Here is a 13459-nt window from a genome sequence, read left to right as displayed (position 1 = left end):
ACACACACACTTGTGTACTTACACACAAGAGACAAAGCCACTCGATCTGTTCTCATCTATACAACTCTGCAAACAAATTGCACAGCCGGCTGGAATACAGCTCTCCCATCATCCATCAATCTGCACCACACACACACACACACACACACAGGGCACTGCTAAAGGCAGCTAAAAGGAGAGAGAGAGACAAACAGACAGGCAGACAGACATGCAGACACAGAGAAAGAGAGAGACAGACAGACAGACAGATCGACATACAGAGAGAGAGAGAGAAAGAGAGACAGACAGATCAACGTACAGAGAGAGAAATAGACAGACCGACAGACAGACAGACATACCGAGAGAGAGAGAGAGAGAGAGAGAGAGAGAGAGAGAGAGAGAGAGAGAGACAGGCAGACAGGCAGATGGACATACAAAGTGAGAGATGCAGACAGACAGGAGGACAGACAGAGAGAGAGTGAGAGAGAGACAGACAGACAGACATACAGAGAGAGAGAGAGACAGAGAGCTAGAGAGAGACAGACAGACAGACAGGTGGACATACAGAGAGAGAGAGAGAGAGACAGAGAGCTAGAGAGAGACAGACAGACAGACAGGTGGACATACAGAGAGAGAGAGAAGGAAAGAGAAAGATAAAGAAGAGATGATTGATATAAATGGTGTGCTGCGTGAGGTGGGTTTCCCTCAGCAGTACACCGAGGGTCTGCTCGATGCCAATCGATACTGGGAGGGCCAGACATTCATCTTAATTCCAGCTAATTAGGACAGTGTGTGTGTGTGTGTGTCTGTGTGTGTGCGAGCACGTGTCTGACAGGAAGTGCACTGCGTGACAAAAATCAGTCCCTTGTTTACAAAGAGCGGAACAAGCGGCAGATTAAAGAAATCATTTCAGGAAGCAAAACAATGATAAATCACACACACTCGTTTTTTTTTATAAACTAATTCCCTTCCTGCTAGTAAAGGAGTTTGTCTCGGGGTGGATCTGTGGGGTGGTGAGGTGTGGCAGCTGCCAACCTCAATCTCCACCCACCCTACATCTACAGCCCCCACAGCAGCATACAAATTATATTAGCAAAATGGCAGAACTCCTGTAGGTACCTTGTTGCTGGGATTGTGGGGTATCTCCTCCAGCGTGATGTATCTTACACCTGGAAATGGTGATCATTGGCTTTAAAAGTGGAATAAAGCTACAGGTGGTGTATCCTTGAAGCTACCAAACCTCCAGGACAAGGTTGCGATGGTTAGGGAAGGAACCTGGGTTCTCTCACAAATCCCTTAACTACTTGTACCTTTATTGAGATTAAGGACTATACAGGACTCTCTCCGCCTCATTTCTTTGGTTTTACATCTCAAATATCTGCCCCTGATTTTAACTAAACCCTTTGATTAGTTTGTCAGCCACCACCCTCATGTTCCTTTATCGAGATCTTGTCCTGCAGAAATTAACACATAATTGAGCAAACTCAGCGATATTCTGAGGAATTTGACGTTTTTCTGCAGATCAGTGAAGAGGCATATCGTGTGACGTCGTCCCAACACACGTTCAGCCCTCTTCCATTCACATGCAAGGAAATTAAGTGCCTCATTTCTTATGGTAGGAGTTTAACTGGAGAATCTTGTGCTTGTGATTTCACCAATTCAGGTAGTTGTCCATAAAACATAAACATAACAATTAAATTGCATCAGAAATGTATTTTTTTAAGAAAAGTCAGAAAATCATCAAGCATTTTTGGCCACAGCAATCACAAAAAGTGTTAGAGGAACTGATTGTACTATGGTCATAATCTGATTTGTCTCTAATGTGAGGCATGAATATACCTTGGATGGGATGCAAGTCCATAACAGGCCTCTATTCACACACACACATACACACACACACACACATACTCATACCACAGGGTAATATAGTGTAGCCAATCCACGTAGCATCATGCTTTTGTTAGGAAACCAGAGGAAACCCTGGAGGAAACAGACTACAAAACTCCACCCAGCCTGTGATGGAAACTCAGGATCAAATATGGACCTTGGAGCTATGAGGATTTTCAGAGAGTGTGAAGTGTCCAGGGTTGCCAGGTATGTGTGATAAAAATTAGTGTCCAGTATGGAGATTAGATTTGCAGTGGAGAACATTTTCTATGTCAATAATGAAAAGCAATATTGTATATTATAAATATTTCACGTTTTTTCCCACCAGTGTAATTGCTTTTCTATCTTAGATAGATTTGGGGATGACCCCTTCCTGTTCCAAGATGACTGCACACCAGTGACCAAAGCAAGGTCCATAAAGTCATGGATGAACGAGTTTGGTGTGGAGGAACTTGATTGGCCTGCACAGAGTCCTGACCTCAACCTGATAGAACACCTTTGGGATGAATTAGAGCGGAGACTGCGAGCCAGGCCTCGTCCAACATCAGTGCCTGACCTCACAAATGCCCAGATAGTGTAACGGTCAACAATTCACACTCCTAAACCTTGTGGAAAGTCTTCCCAGAAGAGCTGAAGCTGTTATAGCTGCAAAGGGCGGGACAACTCCATATTACATTCATGTGCATGTAAAGGCAGACGTAAATTCAATTTATATCTATTGTTATTTAGAGTGTATATTTAAAGGAAATGACAACACATCAAAATAACCCAAGATCATGCAGTATTTGTAGAGCTCAAATAAAACAAAATGCAAATAATTTGTAAACAAATTGTGTTAATGCTTTGGCTAAATAACATTAAGAAATCAAAAAAGCAAACAGCTCAGCTTTGCTTGATGGTTTGTGACCATCCATCTTCCACTTGATGACATTCCAGAGGTTTTCAATATGGTTCAAATCTGGAGATTGGGCAGTGGTCTCTTATTTTTTCCAGAGCTGTAGATATATATATATATATTTGGAAACATATAGGAAAGTAAAGCATCAGCTTTTAAACATGGCTTACATTCATGTTTCTTAACAAGCGACCGCCTGCTGCCGTTTTCTTCATCTGACAGTGGAATCTTATCTGTACTCTACAAGCTCTACAAAACTATTGTTTTTTTTTCTGTTTTCTCTCTATAAGAAGTTGAAACAGAGAAAAAAAAAGCTGGAAAGCAGCAGCACAAAGGAGAGAGTAGAAACCTGTATCACATCCATCACACCTCTTAATTGGTCAGGATGAAAACTTTGTGGAGGGAACAAAGGAAGAAACATATAAGGCGTCTATCGGAAAAAGAGAAATGAAGCGATTAAAGTGAAGCCCGGCTGGATGATAGCGCCCAAAGCTCCAGGCCACTCCAGCTAAATTACTGTACTGTACACCCGGGCTACGGTACAGCGAGGCCAGAGAGAGAGATTCTGGAAAGGGATTTGACAGAAAAGGTCTTTAAAGAGAGCTGTGTGTGTGTGTGTGATGGGCTAAGATCGGTATCTGTCATTTTTCAGGCTTTTAAGAGGAAGTAGTTTTGAGATGACACTTTAAGATTAGTGGAGATCCATCCAGAATATCCAAAAAGTTACGCACAGGAATAAGTGTATCCACGGACAGGAAGAAGGAACAAAAAACAAAACCAAAAGTTCATACCAAATATGTACAATATCATCACTTCTCATACCTCCTCTCTCTCCACCTCCTCTCTCTCTTCTTTAACCTCAAGCTCCATCCATCATCTCATCATCGCCATGGAAACCACGACTACACTACCAGGTTCTTGCCTTATGATTCGCATCAGATTAACCCATCAGACTCTGAAGTGGCTTGAGGAAAAGGCAAGGAGTTTTACTTGAGCATCAAAATGATGCTACACACACTACATACAAGTACACTGACTCATTCATCTGGCCAAGTAGCTAAAGTGCACACACCTGAGCAGTTATGGTTCAGGGTTAAGGTTGAAGTCTTGCTCCACGGCTCATCAGTGGCTCTCCGGTGTGTCCCTGGGATTTAACCTCGCAACCTTCCGGTCATCGGCTCTGAATCTTAACTGGCTGTTCTTTAAAGCCTCCTGATCATGTAGCTCTGAAGCATTAAAATGTAATAGATAATGAATAATAATTTGAAGTGTTTTAATGCCCAAGAAACCCAGGAACATCTCTACACCTTTAACCTCATTAAAAATGGAAATAGCTATGAATATGTAGCACCCACTTTCTTTCTTTGTGTGTGTGTATATGTGTGTGTGAGAACTTCTTCTTGTGTATGGATGGTACACCAAAAATTTTACAACCCTCCGGGATCCACAACATGTTATTTCCTCTACTAACGCTCCTGCAGTGATGTGCACCTACCTAGTGGTCTTATTACACTTGCATGTTGTGCAACAAGTCTGTAATTAATGGATTTTGTGTCCTTTCGCCTCTAATTGGATACGCCTTTCACATTTTTAATCCCAGAGCGGGCGATGCCTTCAGACAAGACCTAAATAGACTAGGAAAGAAAGATGAGGCAAGCGGGGAGGGCGAGAGAAGAAGAAAATGAAGAAGATGAAGGGCTTTGTTTATATAGTGTCTTTCACATGCCTTGATAAGGAAATGCAAAGGAAATGAAAAACAAAACACATACAGCACCTAACAGCCAATAAAGGTGTTTACTCTCTTCCAATTGTTATCATCATTATTAAAACTATTATATTTATTACTGACGTCTTGTCGTTATTAGCTAGTAGAGTCATGCACCAGAAATCCTCGGGAGATCAAGAGCTCAAATCTGTGGCCAAGACTCATGAGAGGAAGTGATGTCTCTCTCTCTCTCTCTCTCTCTCTCTCTCTCACCTGTCAATCACAGCAACACTTGCCAGATGAGGGCACGTGGAAGCTTGTGTACGTATGTGGAAGAGGGCAGAGTGCACTTTCCTGTGAGACAGCATGAGCTAGCTATTCACACACCATACCTAGGAGGTGCGATTTCACCATTTAGTTGTCATTTTGTCCTTTTCAACTCTTTGAGATTTGCTTTTTATGTCATTTGGTGGGCGTGTCCTAAACGTCCTTACATTCGATTGGTATTTATCAGCGCATATAGAACACACAGCTTGTTGATGTGACACAACACAGATTCTTAGAGGTTCTGTAGAGAAGGTTAGTGTCACTTTCCGCTTCGTTTGTTGGGCAAATACAGTTTCTATTTCACACCAGAGACCCAAACATCATGTAGTTTACGCAAGCATGTGCTTTGAGGCGCAGCGAGAAGCAGACAGAAGTCAAAACATGTCTAAATTTTCACGTTAGCAAAACACAAACCTGCTGTATCTGGATCAGTGCATGAGACATAACAAATAACACAGACTATTACAACTGTTCACACACACACACACACACACACAGTGTTTAAAGCATGACACTAATTACAAGGTTCAGGTGTGAGACAAGCTACATATACAGCACAAAGCTGTACAGCTTTGTATAACAGCTTTGTATACAGCTTTGTTATACAGCTTTGTATAACAGCTACCAGTTTGGTGTGTGTGTGTGCTAAATGTTGTGTATCTAATTTGCATGCGTATCGTTTGTGTATAGAGATGCCGAGGTGAGGAAGCATGGTGACTGTCAGTTTGGCGAATCAGGGGACCTTTGACAGAACGGCTGGTGCCCACTGTGTGTGTGTGTGTTGGTGTGTGTCGGTGTGTGCCAGGCCAGCGTGTTGCTGGTGTGGGAGTGTGTGATGGACAGCTGCTCTGGTGAACAGGTGTGTACAGGAGAGAGACAGGTGAGCAGGTCATCTTCTGTCACACACACACACACACACAATTTAATTGGAGTCTTCTTTACACAGACATAAACACATATATTATACTATAAGAGATTCGAACCCACAATGCTGGTGTTTTGTTTTATTACCACTACACTATTTTGTCTCATAGAGGTTTTGCCATTTAAATAGCCTCTTGAGATTAAATGTAATGGTTTCCGTGGAAAATTGTGAATAAATAATCCTTTCGTTCAGTAAAACCAGTCGGTTATCTGTCATGTTTTTTTCTTTGTGCTTTATGCTAAGTGTATTTTCAAAATAAAGAGCGTATTTCCTTAGTAAATTACCCCCACATATAGATAAAAAAAACTTCACATAAACATATTGCACTTCTGCTTCAGTTAGCGCTTTATGCTAAGTGTAATCACAGTCATTTTCAACACAATGAGGCTTTTTCTTTGTAAATTACCACCACATCTGTGAGAAATGTATATGTTCTTGACAAGTTCCTCAGGTTTTTATTGTTTCGATGCCCTTACTTTATGTGTAGGCTATAAAACACTTTGTATTTTGTTAGCAAAGGTAAGCAATTCTTAATGCTTCAGCTTCATACCAAGACATTTTGGACAATTTCATGCTTTGTGGGAACAGTTTGGGGATGACCCCTTCCTGTTCCATCATGACTGCACACCAGTGACCAAAGCAAGGTCCATAAAGACATGGATGAGTGAGTTTGGTGTGGAGGAACTTGACTGGCCTGCACAGAGTCCTGACCTCAACCCCATAGAACACCTTTGGGATGAATTAGAGCGGAGACTGTGAGCCAGACCTTCTTGTCCAACATCAGTGCCTGACCTCACAAATGCACTTCTATTGGAATGGTCAAAAATACCCATAAACGCACTCCTAAACCTTGTGGAAAGCCTTCCCAGAAGAGTTGAAGCTGTTATAGCTGCAAAGGGCGGAACAACTCCATATTACATTCATGTGCATGTAATGGCAGACGTCCCAGTTTTGTCCTGGCTCACAGTCTCTGCTCTGATTCATCCCAAAGGTGTTCTATGGGGTTGAGGTCAGGACTCTGTGCAGGCCAGTCAAGTTCCTCCACACCAGACTCACTCATCCATGTCTTTATGGACCTTGCTTTATGCACTGGTGTGCAGTCACGTCTGCCTTCACATGCACATTAATGTAATATGGAGTTGGCCTGTCCCAGCTTTAACTCTTCAGGGAATGCTTTCCACAACTCCTATAGTGTATGTCGACTTAGCAGTTTATGCTAAGCATGATTACTGAGTTGCTTTAGACAAACACAGACTTTTTTTTAATACATTAAAATCACATTTGAGAGAAATGTCCATATTTCTGACAGGCTGCTCATGATTTTACAATATCTGTATAAAACACAGGGGTAATTTGCTAGCTAGCTACAATTTTAGCCTCCGTTATCATTAGTAAGAGTGTTTGTAACATTTCTTAACTATTTGTTTTTAATTAAATGTTAATTATTTCAGAGTAAACTTTTCCATTAATTCCTCATGCTAGTTCCTATTCGTTATGATTAGATAAAGAGGAATAACTGTATAATAAGCCGAGGCTGTATGCTAACTAGAGAGAAATTAGATACGCTAAAAGCACTTGATTTCTTAACAAGACCATCAATTAGTCTTTTTTTTATGGTGGTTATTCTGTCCATTCATTAATTTTTTTAATTGATTTAATAAGTTATCACATAAGGAGAAATATTAGTTATGGTAGGAAGTTATTAAAAGGTAAAAAAGAAAAACATAAGACTTCTAGATCGATCGGAGGTCTTGTTATTGAGTCTCCAATCAGTGACATCGTCAAAAATAATCGCAAAATAAAAGCAGAATATTTCTTTTCTTCATTTAGCTTTTAATTTTATGTTAGATCTGGACCTTGGACATCATATTTATGTGAATAAATAATGTGTTTTGGTTTAATTTTGAAGCATTATGATCTCTTAAATGAGTCATGAGGCAAAATTTTGTGCTAAAGACAAGCTTAAAATATAATTAAAAATGTTTTAAATTGTAATTCTGACTTGATGCGTACAAATCCAATGAGCAAATAAATTTTCTTATATTTGTAGTGTCTTTATTCTTTATTCTATTCTCAAGGCTTGGGGATTTTAGGATTTTTATTGTATTTTGGTTTTCATGTCCGTGCACAAAAAGGTGTCCTTTAAACAGAAAGGAATGGAAGAAGGTGGATGATAAATATTTGAGCATGTGTGTGTGTGTGTGTGTGTGTGTGTTTTGTAGGAACAAGGCAGTCTGCCAAACTATAAACCCCTCTGTACACTGGAGCTGTTTTTACACCGCATCTCATCTTCCCCTTCAATGCTAGAACAGCATGTGCTTGTAAAGTGGGTTTTGAGAGCTTATAAACCAATAAGAGCTGCTCAAACATCACTGCGCTAACAGTTTCTCACCGTCTGAACACCACAACGCCATATGGCACCGGGACGAGCGCAAACTATACCAGAGAGACGCTTTGGACATTTAAGTAATGCTGTGTGTTCACAGTGTTTATGGAAAAAGAAAAAAAACTTCACATAAACACATTACTCTTGTGGTGTTTACTTCAGCCGCTTCAGTTAGCACTTTATGCTAAGTGTAATCACACTAAGTCATTTTCAACATAAAGAGGCTTTTTTCACCAGATCTGTGAGAAATGTACATGTTTCTGACAAGTTGATCAGTTTTTTCTTTCAGTTTCTGTGCCGTGTATAAAATATTTACAGCTACTTTGCTAGCTAGCTACAATCTTAGCTTCATTAGTGTCATTAGTATGTGTGTGATAAAAAATATCGGCGAGAATCAAGGGGAAGGTGTACAGGACAGTGGTGAGACCGGCCATGCTGTAGGGTTTAGAGACGGTGTCACTGAGGAAGAGACAGGAGTCAGAACTGGAGGCAGCAGAGCTGAAGATGTTGAGGTTCTCTTTGGGAGTGAGACGGTTGGACAGGATTAGGAACGAGTACATCAGAGGGACAGCTCATGTTGGACGTTTGGGGGACAAAGTTAGGGAGGCCAGATTAAGATGGTTTGGACATGTCCAGAGGAGGGAGAGTGAGTATATCGGTAGGAGAATGTTGGACATGGAGCTGACAGGCAGGAGGCAAAGAGGAAGGCCAAAGAGGAGGTATATGGATGGAATAAATGAGGATATGAAGCTAGTGTTGAGGATGCAGAAGATAGGGATAGGTGGAGAGAGATGATTCGCCGTGGCCACCCCTGAAGGGAAAAGCCGAAAGAAGAAGTGTCATTACTGAGTGTACACATTCCTGAGAGGTTGGTTTAATTTTTACAGCTCCTTTATCGTTAATATTAAGTTAACTGTGTTGGTGGTTGCTAATCTTGAATTTAGTTAGCATTTTATGCTAAATGTAATTACAAAGTCATTTTATTCAATTAAATTCAATTCAGTTTTATTTGTATAGCACTTTTAACAAAGAGCATTGTCTCAAAGCAGCTTTACATGAGAAACGACATAAGAAAACAACAAACATATAAACAGACAGACAGTCCTAGATGTTATCCCAAGTGAGCAAGCCTGAGGTGGCAAGGAAAAACTCCCTTAGATGGTAAGAGGAAGAAACCTTGAGAGGAACCAGACTCAAAAGGGAACCCATCCTCATTTGGGTGACAATTGTGTGATGCCGATACAGCATGTGTGGAATGTTATGTAAATCAATAAGGAGGTTGTTGTCCACAGCGCTGCTTGAATATCCCAATCCTCACAAGCAGAACCCGGCTGGAGCTGGTCCATCTCCGGATGCCACCGGAGCCGGCACAGTCTCTGTATGCCTCGGGATGGGTAGAAGAAGGGAAACAATGGAACAGCATTAGCGTAGCTGCTGTTCATAATATTAGCAGCACTAGATGATAACATGCATTTAATCAGATGTACTTGGGCACAAGATTATGGGAAGTGTTAGATGAATGCCAGGCTAAAGAGTCTTTAGTCTACATTTAAACTGGGAGACTGTGTCTGAGCCCCGAACACTGTCAAGGAAGACTATTCCAAAGTTTTGGAGCTAAATATGAAAACACTCTACCCCCTTTTGTGGACTTTGATATTCTGGGAACTACTAGAAGTCCGTAATTTTGCGATCTTAAAGAGCGTGGTGGATTGTAACGTGTTAGAAGACTGGAGAAATAGGTGGGAGCCAAACCAATTAGAGCCTTGTACGTAAGTAGAGCTAATTTATAGTCAATTCTAACCTTAACAAGTAGCCAGTGCAGGGATGATAATATTGGGGTTATATGATCAAATTTTCTTGATCTGGTAAGAACTCTGGCGGCTGCATACTGGACTAACTGTAGCTTGTTTATTGAAGATGCAGGACAACCACCTAGTAAAGTATTACAATAGTCCAGTCTGGAGGTCAGGAATGCATGAACTACTTTTTCTGCATCAGATACAGATAAAATGTTCCTAAGCTTGGCAATACTTCTAAGATGGAAGAAGGCTGTTTTTGTGATAAAAACTGACCCTTGCGGGACCCCGTATTTTAGACATTGCTACCACATCTGAGAGAAATATCCACATTTTCTGACAGGATCCTTCCTAGCTTTAGCTACTTTTTCACAGATCATGTCTTTCCCAGATATTTTTTTTTCCATCTCTGTTCATTTTGAAGCCCGGTGGAGTTTAGAGTAGTTATTTACATGCTCGCGAGCCTCACAGAACTTGTGGCTTTTCACTTTTACTTGCTCGTAACACCCTCTGCATCAAAGCCTTGAACTTTTCCAGAAGACATCGCCTCATCAACACCTAATCACCTTGCATCTGCAGCCGAGATCCAAACGTATCACCGCTGCCTCGCTAATTAGCACATTAGGTTCTGGTGCACTTTTCTGTCTCATGTGGCATTTGTTCCTGTTCCTGCTGCTGTATCTTCCTGATCCTGTGACAAGCAGCTTCCTGAAAGCCTGCTTCTCTCTGTTCAGCCACAATAAAAAAAAAACCCATCAGCAATTTGTGTGAATGCAAGAAACAACACATTGTAACGTACAATTCTATGAGAGACATGTTAGCAGAGATAAAGAGAAGGAACTGTTAAGAACTGATTTTATTTTATCAGGCATGAACAACCTTTAACAAAAGATTTTATTCTATTTTTATCCTCCCTAATTGGGTCACACACCAATTTACACCAACTAGTTAACTAGTTAATCGTTATTACACCTTAACAGCTACTAGATGGTGACTTCTGGCAGCATAAATGACAGCAACTGTTCACTGGTCACATGATCCATGGCAAACAGCACATGAGTTGTTGTCCAGTGAAATGCTAGTTGCACCACCTGCTGATGAATGCTGTTACTATGGCAACCGGTTGTAGGTATGACTACATAGTAGAGCGAGTGGCAACCCACAGTGTTAAAATCGTTGTATGTTTCCTCCTAGACAGGTGGAGGAAAGAGCTGTCTGCCCTCTCCCACATAGATGAGCTCACAGACTCCCATGATTGGCTAGCATACTGTGGGATGTTCCTCTCACTCAATTTTGCAGGTTCTCCTGCAGGCTCTTTGGGTTCTCCGGCATGTTCTCCAGGCTCTCTGGTTCTCATACAGGTTCTCCTACAGGTTTGCCACGTTCTCCTAAAGGTTCTCCTGCAGGTTCTGCTTCAGGCTGTGCAGGTAGACAAACTGGCTATTCTAAATTGCCCCTGGATATGAATTTGTGTGTTCATGTTGCTCTGCAGTAAATTTACATCTTCTTCTCCTACAGGTTCTCTGGGTTCTCCTACAGGTTCTCCTTCAGCTTCTGTTACAAGCTCTCTGGGTTATCCTAAAGGTTCTCCAGGTTCTCCTAAAGGTTCTCCTTCAGGCTCTCTGGGTTCTCCATGCAGGTAAATGGACTAGCTATTCTAAATTGAATTTGATATGGATTTTTGTCTTCATGTTGTCATGCAGTAAACTTACATCTTTTTTTTCTACAGGTTCTTTGGGTTCTCCTAGAGGTTGTCCGGGTTTTCCTACAGGTTCTCCAGGTTTTCCTACACGTTCTCCAGGTTTTCCTACAGGTCCTCCAGGTTCTCATGCACATTCTCCAGGTTTTCCATCAGGTTCTCCAGGTTTTCCTACAGGTTCTCCAGGTTCTCCTACAGGTTCTCCAGGTTTTCCTACAGGTTCTCCTACAGGTTCTCCAGGTTTTCCTACAGGTTCTCCTTCAAGCTCTTGGCGTTTCCCATGCAGGTAGATAGACTGGCTATTCTAATTTGCCCCTGGATATGACTTTGTGTGTTCTTGTTGCTCTGCAGTAAACGTCTTTAAACAGTGCAACTTTAATCATCGCTGGTGTGCTGTGGCCTTTTTTTGTAAGATGGTAATTAACTGAAGTCTTTTCTGGTTTATATCTTCATAAGAATACTGATTAATACTGATTAATACTCATTACTCGGCTTCTTCACTCGATCCCTGGTGCCGTCTCTGGTAATGAATCACACTTTATATGACAACAGCGCTGTTCCTACACCGTATGCATCATAACTCTAGGATCTTGGAGATAAAATGATAGCAGATTGACGCGACCTCATGTCTGAGCTCTACACACAGTTTACACAGTTTAATCTTTCGTATTATTATCTAATGCTTTGTGCTAAATGGTGGCTCACTGATATTGGCAATGACAATTGTGTCATGGGGAAATACGATAGTACGACAGATAGATAGATAGATAGATAGATAGATAGATAGATAGATAGATAGATAGATAGATAGATAGATAGATAGATAGATTCTTATTATTGTTGCAAGTGTTCAATATCCTAAGGTTTAACCTTTTCTCCCATTTTGTCCCTCTTTCCCTCATCAATCGGTGTCATCCATCCCGCCATCCTAACTGCTTCTCCTCTTCATCCCTCCACCCGATATCATGCCAAGCCCTCCAATTTAATTCCCCATCTGCGCAGCGCTTGAGATATTAGCTGAGAGATGAGATCCGTGACCCTGAATACGAGCATGCGGGGCGAGGCGCGGCTCCCAGGACCACACGAGTGGCACGGCTAAATATTTGCCTTCCGCCTCTTGGCCCGTCTGGACGTGGCCTCTCTGGCTAAGTGACTGCCATCAGGAGCACCACATCTTTGTCACGCACACACACACAGTGTGCTCAGTGGCAGACGCAGAACTTGGCACGAGAGCAGAAGCTGGCAGCCAGAATAGAGACAAAGTTTTCAGAAGAGGTCGGAGAAGTTCAGCGACCTGGAATGAAACGGATTGTGCATTCTTAAACAGCTCTGCGGCGCACACGCTCTCTAAACCCCTCACACACACACACACACACACTTCTTCAATCCTACTGCTCTACTATATACAATGAGTTATCGTTTTATTTCCTTGCTTCAACACTCATCAGTCGTTTTTATGCTACACCTCTGTAATACAGGTTGCATAACTATTGGCCCCCTCTACTGTATACCATCTTAGTGACAGACCACAATGTTTTGTATCTATTACAAAAATCCCATACTTTTTATCCGTTTATATTTGCAGTAGTTTAATGCTGTGGGAAGTAAAAACCTCTGTTTTTTAATCTATATTAAAGTTGCCTCTCTTGTATAAGCTGTCTCTTAAATCTTACAGTTTACATCTTCTTCTTCGACTAGTACAAAGCGCTGACACTGGAGACTCCTTCCATTAATGTTCAATAAATAGCCTTAAGATTACATATGCCTTAGGTTACTATGTGTAACGGAAGATGAGCCGGATCCGTATGTGAGGCAAAGAGCACTTTATTATCTAAACAGCATTTTAACTTTATTATTATC

Source organism: Hemibagrus wyckioides, linkage group LG02 (assembly GCF_019097595.1).
Source record: "Hemibagrus wyckioides isolate EC202008001 linkage group LG02, SWU_Hwy_1.0, whole genome shotgun sequence".
NCBI lineage: Eukaryota > Metazoa > Chordata > Actinopteri > Siluriformes > Bagridae > Hemibagrus > Hemibagrus wyckioides.
Note: the sequence above shows the minus strand (reverse complement) of the source record.